Source organism: Cetorhinus maximus, chromosome 3, assembly GCF_964194155.1.
Source record: "Cetorhinus maximus chromosome 3, sCetMax3.hap1.1, whole genome shotgun sequence".
In the NCBI taxonomy this organism is placed as follows: Eukaryota; Metazoa; Chordata; class Chondrichthyes; order Lamniformes; family Cetorhinidae; genus Cetorhinus; species Cetorhinus maximus.
This window is the reverse complement of record NC_135881.1, coordinates 38,108,918-38,118,377: the sequence shown is the minus strand read 5'-3', so window position 1 is coordinate 38,118,377 and position 9,460 is coordinate 38,108,918.

Below are 9,460 nucleotides of genomic sequence, written 5' to 3'. Positions count from 1 at the left end.
CCCTACTTGAAGCTAATGTACTTGTCACAGATCAAATAGTATGTGCTAGAACTGGATCAAATTATCACTAAGCGCAACAGAAATAGAAAGCCATCTGTTATACTCTTGTGGATTCTATCATGTGAGACACTCGCACATTTACTCATGTCTGATTTGTGTTATAACATAAAGAAGTGTACTTGTGAACATCTGATGATTACTTGCAACCTAAATTTCACTAAGTCTGGACAAGTTTCAGGTACTGGTTCAAAGGAATTTGCTTGTAATATTGAAAAGCAGGCAAGCATTAAACACAAAGAACAGGACTACCTTCAAAATTGTAAAACAGGATTGGCACTGTGAAGATTACACTCCACAGAGTTTAGGTGATTGAATGGTGTGGCAGATTAGTACACTGTCCTTTCAGCTCTGGGTACAAAAATTAAAAACTGTTGGAAATCTGAAATAAAATCACGGCATCCGAAGAAGGGGGAGAAAATGTCAGGCTAATCTTTTAACAGTGGACAATCCATCAGAATGGGTCTACCTCAAAACATTTTGTTGGATATCATGTTAATATTTTACCAAGGAGTGGAGTATTTGGTTTTTTTTCCAGATGCTGACAGACTTGTGGATATGCTTTCTCCTCCAGGTTGTGAGTTTGCATCCAGTTCACACCAGCAAAAGGAGTGCCATTTATATATAATCTTGCATACAGTCAGGATATCCAAAAGCCCTTTGCAACCAATGGAGATCATGGTTGCATATAAAACAGACAATTTAATCCCACAAACAAGTACATGAATGACTACATAATTTATTTTTGGTGATGTTGGTTGTGAGAAAATTGTTGGTTGGGACACCAGGGAACTCCCTGCTCTACTTCAAATAGTGTTGTCACTTGAGAATGGCAGAAGGGACTGTTTTTTAATACCTCATCTGAAAGACAGTACCTCTGACTCCCTTGGTACTGCATTACATTGTCAACCTTAAATTATATGCTCAGGTCCACAGTGGGATTGAAATCAAAATTTTCTAACTCAAAGGTTAGGAAGGTGCTACCATCTAATCCAAGCTGATAGTCAGAGTATGATCCTGAATCTGGCTACAGCACTGTTTTGTCCTGGGACCTGTAATCACCAAATAACTTAATTTAATGTACTATAATGGCCAACAAACATTTTAAATGCTTTACGTATATGACATAAGGTTCTACCCTCAAAATCAAAACAAAGATACTTGCCAGAATAGACTAAATGACAGAGTGCTCACGAAGTAGCACAGGCAAATAGATAACCCAAATAATGAAACATTTGTAGTCATTGAATAAATTCCATTTTCAAACGCAGATGCTTTTTCCCCATATGTATTGTTCTACAATGTTGCTGGAATGGCATAATTCCTACCAAGGCACTGTACAAACTCATCTCCAATACCACATATGATCTTTTAAATTGTCCATTTTAATAGCTGGCACCTACATGAATATTATTGTACAGTTTAATGGAGGCATAGACAAAAATTTAGATATTCAGACACTCGTGAAAAACTACAGGTAGTAGCTGATAGACTGGAGAGGTACCTACACATGTTTCCTGGGTCAAATTATTTGCTTGCTTATTTAAATAAGAATAATTGATGTAAACCATTTAAAATGGGTGTAATTGCTGGGTGCGTGGAAACTAAAGTGACAGTTCAGCTTACAACCTTCAGCATCAGAAGAGGAACAATCAGGTAAGAAAGGAATGGCATTTGGCTTACTCACATGACTCACAGGTAACTTTATTGCAAGTAACATCAATATTTTCATCATACTTTTCAAGAATTATGACCGTAGCAGGAAAATCTGCCTGTAAAGAATCCAGCAACTTCAGGATAGGGAAGGCAACACACTGGATGCCCACCCTTTTCTTCCTTGCCTGCTTTGGGAAACAGGACACTTTTCTCTCTCTTAAAGCAACAATTGCATAACTAACCCTTCCCAATGCGCTCTAAATTAGGGGAGCTCTAACTTTAAGCTCTAACATGCCATTTGGTGCACTTCCCTCAACTGCTGGCCTTCCTCATTCACAATACCTTCAAGTAGGAGAAACTGGCTTACTGTGCAAGCAGAGGCAACCACCAAAGGGGTACTACCCCTGTGAAACAAATGATTCCCTATGAGAAGAAGACATACAGTTCATGAGAGGACATTCAGGTCTTGCTGTGAGGGATAACAAAGCTGGTGGCATATTGGTGACAACACGACATTGTATCACTGTAAAGCTCGAGGCAGGCAGTTCCCAGTCTCTTCTCTGTCTCCTGAATCCTGGGGAGATAATGCTCACCTATTCTTAGCTCCTAACCCCCTGTCCTGCTTTCACATGGATCTGCCACAACAATGGTGGGTTGAGACAGATGAGGAGAAGGCTGATGAGGAGTAAGAGTAGGAGCAGCAGGAAGGGGATTATTTCCTGGATAATTGTGACAGTAATGAGGAGCATCAAACTGGTGAGCTCTCCCCTCTCTCAGCAAGCTGCATTTCCCATTTCAAACTACCTGTTGGCTGCCAATCCCTTCTCCTGCAAACTTGCTCCTGAAAGGCTACCCCTACTCAATTTCATTTCCTTTGCAATAATTGTCCCCCAACTGCAATTCCCATCTACAGCACCACATCCCATCATTTGTATTTTACCTCCTGCAATAGCTTGCAATTCCAGGATTCAATCCCCGTGCCTTTTGATCAAAAGTACTCTTTGGCAGCATGCCCTGTCATGCTCCCCTCTCTCTTTATCCACTCTCTATTCCCCTCCCCTCTCTATTCCCCTCCCCTCAGTGTCTTCTCTATCTCCACTCATCACCTTCTCTCTCCCCTCTTCTTCTGTTTCCCCTCCCCACTCTCTTCCCTTCCTTCTTTCCCCCTCACTACTCTCACATTCCCCTTTGTCTCCTCACCTTCCAACTTCCACCATTCCCAGCTCCAGATTTGTTCAATTATCCTCTACCCTGTTTGACCTGAAAAATTTCAAAATGGTCTGCACTATCCTTGTGCAATGCCAAGGGAGATCTATTGGAATAAAACGAAAGTATAGTAATATACAAAAACAAAGACAGGAGGAATTTAATTCCCTCCCGCATGGCAAGTTTGGTGGCGGGAGAGCAGTTAATCAAGTGAGAGGGTGGCGGGTGGGGACCCCGTCACCCCAGTTAAGTCCAAGGTGAGGAGACCCATGGACTACCCATTGCTGAGGCAAGTACAGATTTCAGCTCAACTTTTTAAATCCAATGAAAACTGAAATTATGATTTCCAAGATAGATTTGAGAAAAGCCAACTGGCCATGTCCATTTTCTCTTGATGTTTTGGCCATGTACTCTTGTAGAAGGTGCTCCTGTTTGAAATTCTCTGCTTTGAATTGGATACTTTATTAATAAACTTGAATCTCACAGCAACCAGAGGGTAGCACACAGTTTCCTGGCTGTCAGCCTGTGTTCCTGTTAGTGACGTCATCCACAGTGCAGCCAAAGAGATAGCTTTCTGGATGAATGCTTGGCTAATTTGATCAAGGGTGTCCTTGATAATCTTTGCCATGCTTTCTCCAATACTAAGGCTTTCCACAGAGCCGTCAGCATGTGAGACGGGATAAATAATTATGGCAGGTCATTCATTAACACAATTACTGTGTGATGACACACCAATGTATGTTGGGGGGTGGGATGATTGATATTTTCATCTTTCTCTGCAACAATCTTCACTAGGGAAACTGAGAATGATTCCACACTGCTATGGATTTTAGGACTCTTTACACATCCTGAAACTGGAAGGCTAAAATTGCTCAGTTCAGTATTAACAGAGGTTACTAATGCACTCTCACTAAAGAATATGTTCTTTTGGAATTGAAACCCTGAGCTAGTTGTCTGATAAACAATACACAACTCATTCCTGCTCTTCTCTAAGGATTCTAACTACTGTTTTGCAAAAGGAGGGAACTTTTTAACCAAATGCTTTCTGAGTATAATTATCAATTAAAGGCTGTCTTCATTCACTCAGTCACATTCTGTAATGAAACCTTCTGTTTGATGACTCTTGTCACTCTACTCTGAATGTTCTTCCTCTCCAACGATTGACATTGTGCCTTTACATAGAGTTTCCGATATTCTCTTCAATGAAATCTGTCCAGGTTTGGCCAGATTTCATGAACGCAGTTGCTTTCAAACTCTCTCCTTGTGGCTCTCTCAAATACAAATGTACCACTTTGTTGTACTTTGTCCACCCCTCCTGTCACAGGATTGTTATGGTTTTCATTGTGAAATCAAGTGATGTAACATAATTCCTTAGTTGTGATGTGGGCACCAGGCCATGTACCTATATAAGTTCTGCCAGCTGATTCTGATAGTTAATGGTGGGTGGGGGTTAAGGCACAGACCAGAGATACGGACCATACTGACAACGCAACAACTGACCTTGGCAGCCATGCTAGATTGTACAACAGTTTATTCTGAATATAGTTCCTACAGTATCACAGGCTTTCAAAGTGCCCATGCCAAAATATGTAGGGATGGGATTATAGGACAGGCATTTCTCGTAAAATGCCCTAGATGTTCAAATGACTCAAAATCAAATTTAAACATGTTATAAATTAAAGATGCAACCCCACAAGACCTTTCAATTTAGAATGTAAAAGCATCATTTTCTGCCCAATGTAATATGGAGCCTATCAATTAAAATAGTTTCAGTTAATATGGAATTGATCAAATGCCATTTGTATTAGACTAGAAACAATGAATTTATAATTCCAGAGTTGTAGGTTTGTATACACATCATAGTCTAAACTAACCATTCCCACTGATGGGCACACATATGGCAGACACTTTAATGCAGAGAGGTATGAAGTGTTACATTTTGGCTAGAAGAAGGAGACTAATCAATATAAACTAAAAGCTACAATTATAAAGGGAGTCATGAACAGTTATTGCTCATAGAATAAAAGGGACAGTAACAATGTGGATACAAAATTGGCTGAAAAATAACAAGCAGAGAGTAATGATCAATGGATATTTTTCGGGCTGGAGGAAGGTTTGTAGTGGAGTTCCCCAGGGGTCGGTATTGGGACCCTTGCTTTTCCGGATATATATTAATGATCTAGATCTTGGTGTGCAGGGGGCAATTTCAAAGTTTGCGGATGATACGAAGCTTGGGAGTGTTGTGAACTGTGAGGAGGATGGTGTAGAACTTCAAGAGGATATAGGCAAGTTGGTGCAGTGGGAAGATAGGTGGCAGATGAAGTTCAATGTGGAGAAGTGTGAGATGATGTGTTTTAATAGGAAGAACATGGACTGACAATATAAAATAAGGGATGAAATTTTGAAGGGGGCGCAGGAGCAGAAAGACCTGGGTGTATATGTGCATAGATCATTGAAGGTGGCAGGACAGGTAGAGAGCAGTTAATAAAGCATATAGTATCCTGGGCTTTATTAATAGAGAAATAGAGTACAAGAGCAGGGAGGTTATGCCGAATTTATATAAGACACTCGTTAGACCTCAGCTGGAGTAATGTGTACAGTTCTGGGCACCTCATTATAGGAAGGACATGAACACATTGGAGAGAGTGCAGATAAGTTTACAAGAATGGTTCCAGCTATGAAGATAGATTGAAGAGGTTGGGACTGTTCTCCTTGGAGAGAAAAAGGCAAAGAGAAGATTTGATAGAGATGTTCAAAATCATGAGGGGGTTGGACAGGGTAGATAAGGAGAAGCTGTTCCTGCTTGTAAAAGGATCAAGAATGAGAGGGCACAGATTTAAAGTGATTTGCAAAAGAAGCAAATGTGATGTGAGAGAAAACTTTTTCACACAATGAGTGGATCGGGTCTGGAATGTACTGCGTGGAAGTGTGGTGGAGGCAGGTTCAATCGAGGCATGCAAGAAGGCATTAGATGATTATTTGAATAGAAATAGTGTGCAGAGGCACAGGGAAAAGGCAGCGCAATGGCACGAGGTCATAATGCTCATTTGGAGAGACCATAAGACCATAAGACATAGGAGCAGAAATTAAGCCATTCAGCCCATCGAGTCTGCTCTGCCATTCAATCATGGCTGATAAGTTTCTCATCCCCATTCTCCCGCCTTCTCCCCATAATCTTTGATCCCCTTACCGATCAAGAACCTATCTATCTTGGTCTTAAATACACTCAATGACCTGGCCTCCACAGCCTTCTGTGGCAATGAATTCCATAGATTCACCACTCTCTGGCTAAAGAAGTTTCTCCTCATCTCTGTTCTAAATGGTCTTCCCTTTACTCTGAGGCTATGCCCTCGGGTTCTAGTCACTCCGACTAATGGAAACATCTTCCCCACGTCCACTCTATTCAGGCCTTTCAGTATTCTGTAAGATTCAATCAGATCCCCCCTCATCCTTCTAAACTCCATCGAGTATAGACCAGAGTCCTCAAACGTTCCTCATATGTTAAACCTTTCATTCCTGGGATCATTCTCATGAACCTCCTCTGGACCCTTTCCAGGGCCAGCACATCCTTCCTGAAATACGGGGCCCAAAATTGCTCACAACATTCTAAATGTGGTCTGACCAGAGCCTTATAAAGCCTCAGCAGCACATCCCTGCTTTTATATTCTAGTCCTCTCACAATAAATGCCAACATTGCATTTGCCTTCCTAACTACTGACTCAACCTGCAAGTTAACCTTAAGAGAATCCTGGACTAGGACTCCCAAGTCCCTTTGCACTCCAGATTTCTGAATTATCTCCCCATTTAGAAAATAGTCTATGCCTCCATTCTTCCTACCAAAGTGCATGACCTCACACTTCCCCACATTGTATTCCATCTGCCACTTCTTTGCCCATTCTCCTAACCTGTCAAATCCTTCTGCAGCCTCCCCACCTCCTCAATACTACCTGTCCCTCCACCTATCTTTGTATCATCTGCAAACTTAGCCAGGATGCCCTCAGTCCCTTCATCTAGATCATTAATGTATAAAGTGAAAAGTTGTGGTCCCAACACTGACCCCTGCGGAACTCCACTAGTCACCGGCCACCATCCTGAGAAGGACCCCCTTATCCCCACTCTCTGCCTCCTGCCAGACAGCCAATCTTCTATCCATGCTAGTACCTTGCCTCTAACACCATGAGCTCTTATCTTACTGAGCAGCCTCCTGTGTGGCACCTTGTCAAAGGCCTTCTGGAAGTCCAAGTAGATAACATCCATTGGCTCTCCTTTGTCTAACCTACTCGTTACCTCCTCAAAGAATTCTAACAGATTTGTCAGGCATGACCTCCCCTTAATGAAACCATGCTGACTTTGCCCTATTTTACCATGCACTTCCAAGTATTCTGAAATCTCATCCTTAATAAAGAACTCTAAAATCTTACCAACGACCGAGGTCAGGCTAATTGGCCTGTAATTTCCCGTCTTTTGCCTCACTCCTTTCTTAAACAGGGGGGTTACATTAACGATTTTCCAGTCCTCTGGGGCCCTCCCTGACTCCGGTGATTCCTGAAAGATCACCACTAACGCCTCCACTATGTCTTCAGCTATCTCCTGATGACACGATGGGCCAAATGGCCTCCTTCTGTGCCGTTAAAATTCTGTGATTCTGAGATTCTGAAAGACCTGGTTAGGTATGTACACAAATCTTTAAAGGTGGCAGGACATGTTGAGAAGGCTGTTTAAAAAAATAGTAAGTGCTTGGTGTTATAAACAGAGGCTTGAAGTACTAAAGCAAGGCAATTATGCTAAACCTTTCTAAATCAGTGATTAGGCACCAACTTACAAATCTGGGCACCACACCTTTGGAAGAATGTCAAAGTCTTAGAGAGGGTGCAGAGGGAATTTAGTAGAATGGTACCATGGGTGAAAGATTTCACTTATGTGGATTGAAGAGAGAAGCTGGGGTTGTTCACCTCACACCGGAGAAGGTTAAGAGAAGACTTATCAAAAATCATGAAGGATTTAGATAGATTAAATAACAAGAAATTGTTTTCAATGGTAGAAGAATGCAGCAAGACCTGGACAATATTCAGGCTTGGGCTGACAAGTGGCAAGTGACATTTGTGCCACACAAGTGTCAAGCAATGACCATCTCCAACAAAAGAGAATCCAATCATTGCCCCTTGATGTTCAATGGCATTACCATCACTGAATACCCCACTATCAACATCCTGGGGGTTATCATTGGCCAGAAACTGAACTGGACTATCCATATAAATACTGTGGCTACAAGAGAAGGTCAGAGCTAGGAATAGTGCGATGAGCAACTCACCTCCTGATTCCCCAAAGCCCGTCCACCATCTGCAAGGCACAGGTCAGGAGTGTGATGGAATATTCCCAGTTGCCTGGATTGGTGAAGCTCCCACAACACTCAAGAAGCTTGACACCGTTCAGGACAAAGCAGCCCACTTGATTGGCACCACATCCACAGACATTCATTCCCTCCACTACTGATGCACAGTAGCAGCTGTGTGTACCACCTACAAGATGCACTGCAGGAATTCACCAAGGCTCCTTTGACAGCACCTTCCAAACCCATGACCACTGCCATCTAGAAGGACAGGGGCAGCAGATAGATGGGAACACCAACACCTGGAAGATCCTCCCCCAAGTCACTCATCATCCTGACTTGGAAATATATCGCCGTTCCCTCACTGTCGCTGGGTCAAAATCCTGGAACTCCCTCCTTAACAGCATGGACTGCAGCGGTTCAAGAAGGCAGCTCACCACTACCTTCTCAAGGGCAACTAGGAATAGACAATAAATGCTGGCCCAGCCCGTGAAGCCCTCATCCCGTGAATGAATTTTAAAAAAGGGTTGATAACCAAAGGACACAGATTTAAGGTAATTGGCAAAAGAACCAGCGGTGAGATGAGGAAAATTATTTTTATGTGGCGTTTGTTATGGTCTGGATCGCACTTTGTGAAGAGGTGGCGGAAGCAGATTCAACATTCAAAAGGACACTGGATAAATATCTAAAAGGGGAAAATTGCAGAGCTACAGGCAAAGGGTAGGGTGTGGGATTATTTAAATAGTTCTTTCAAAGAATTGTCATCATTCTATGAATCTGACTCTACATATTCCACTCTTGAGCATTATAAGCTCTCTTTACTTTTAAAATATATCTGAGTTCCTGGAATTCTTTTTTCTAGAAAACAATAAGCAGAATTTAATGAAGACTCTGGGAATGGGAAACATGATGGGTGGGCTGAGTTAATCAGAGCAGAAATGTCAAAATCACAGCAGCGGAATAATAAGTCAGTGACGTGGCAGTGGCAGGTTGGGTCTTGCGCCGTCCCATGACAGGTTCTTACTTGTACTACATTTGCACGCCATTAATATTCATTACATTAAAATATTTGAAATTAAGTCCTACCTCCAAGATTAAGTCAGTGGTGCTCAGAAACCTTGTAGCATGGGGTTCATGTTTGTTAAAATGGAGAAGTGGAAGAGGGATCCAACGAAGGACGGAGGCTGGGGTCAGGGCATGGAGGAGTGAAAG